The following is a 1,490-nucleotide window of genomic DNA, read 5'->3' as shown; positions in this document are numbered from 1 at the left end:
CGTCTTCAGATTGATACTGTTTGTATTTTGTTAAGATTGAGTTTGTAAATTCATTAGATTGATACTGTTTGTATTTTGTTAAGATTGCTTTCGCAAATTCTTAAGATGAAACACGCGGCAAATTCTTGATCAAGTCTTATAAATAATTCATTGTTCATATTGATTTTGTAACGTCTTCAGATTGATACTGTTTGTATTTTGTTAAGATTGAGTTTATAAATTCATTAGATTGATACTGTTTGTATTTTGTTAAGATTGCTTTCGCAAATTCTTAAGATGAAACACGCGGCAAATTCTTGATCAAGTCTTATAAATAATTCATATCTTCTTGTAGATAAATCTTGATAAAATCTTCTTGTAAATAATTCATATCTTCTTGTAGATAAATCTAGATCAAAACATCTTGTCATTTTGGTCAAAACTTCAATTATAAATCTGAATCAAATCTTATTTTAGATTGTCTTAAAAAATACGAATCTTCTTTCATACTATGTGAAGTCTAATATATTGTTCTCATAAAATATTTTTATTAACATCAAAGCTCTAAGTATAAAACCAACTTGATTCCAACAATAATTAATTGCTCAGAAATATTGGTTATATGGAATGTAAAAGAGCTTTGTTTTTTATGGGTCCCCACAAAGCTCCAAGGGAAAATTGTCAATATGATTAAGCCTTTATTGAATGAGATTATTTATCCATATCAATAGAGTTTTATTATGGGCCATAACATCCATCACAACATTATTATGGGGCATATCATTTTCATATATATTATATATGTGCCTTTTTAGTAATTGTCATGATATATTATTTAATTAGTAATTTATTCTATGTATAAAGAAATTAAATTAAATTTTATCACCTTGTATTTTACCTGAATAATTATAACATTTATTTTTATTTAATTGTTTTGGCGTGACAATTACATGAGGACGACTTATGTCTTTGTCTAAACCAAATAAGAGAGGAGATATTATACATTCCCTCATTCTTAATTTCTTTTAATTTATTTTTGAAAGGAAAGTTACAATTTGAATTATGGGTCTTATCTTTTTATGCAATTAAGAGATGACAAAAAAAAAAAAAAAACTTTACTCATTTGTTATATCACACGTCTCGCCCTCTCTTAAACCAAGACTATAATTTTAATATAATTTTTGACGTCATAACTATTATTTCAAAAAAAAAAAAAAAGGGTAGTCTACGCACCTTCCTATTCTATTCCCATACCTAATTTTGTTTTCTCTTAAGTTCTCAAATTTTCCATCACAAACAAAAGAAAGAAAAAAATGAGGGAGAAATATTGTCTCCTTCCTTTTCTCACACCATCATTATTATCACCAAGTTGAATTACAATTTTCTTTCTTCTTTTAATACCATTTCAAGTAAATTTTGGATCTTTGTCACGTTCTTTGATTTGTGGCGCTTATAAAGTGTTGCTAGGAAGTAAAGCGCCTAAGGTAAGGATTTTTCCTCATGCAAGGTTA

The sequence above is a fragment of the Cicer arietinum genome, chromosome 8 (genome assembly GCF_000331145.2).
Source record: "Cicer arietinum cultivar CDC Frontier isolate Library 1 chromosome 8, Cicar.CDCFrontier_v2.0, whole genome shotgun sequence".
Taxonomy (NCBI): domain Eukaryota; kingdom Viridiplantae; phylum Streptophyta; class Magnoliopsida; order Fabales; family Fabaceae; genus Cicer; species Cicer arietinum.
This window is presented reverse-complemented; position numbering follows the sequence as displayed.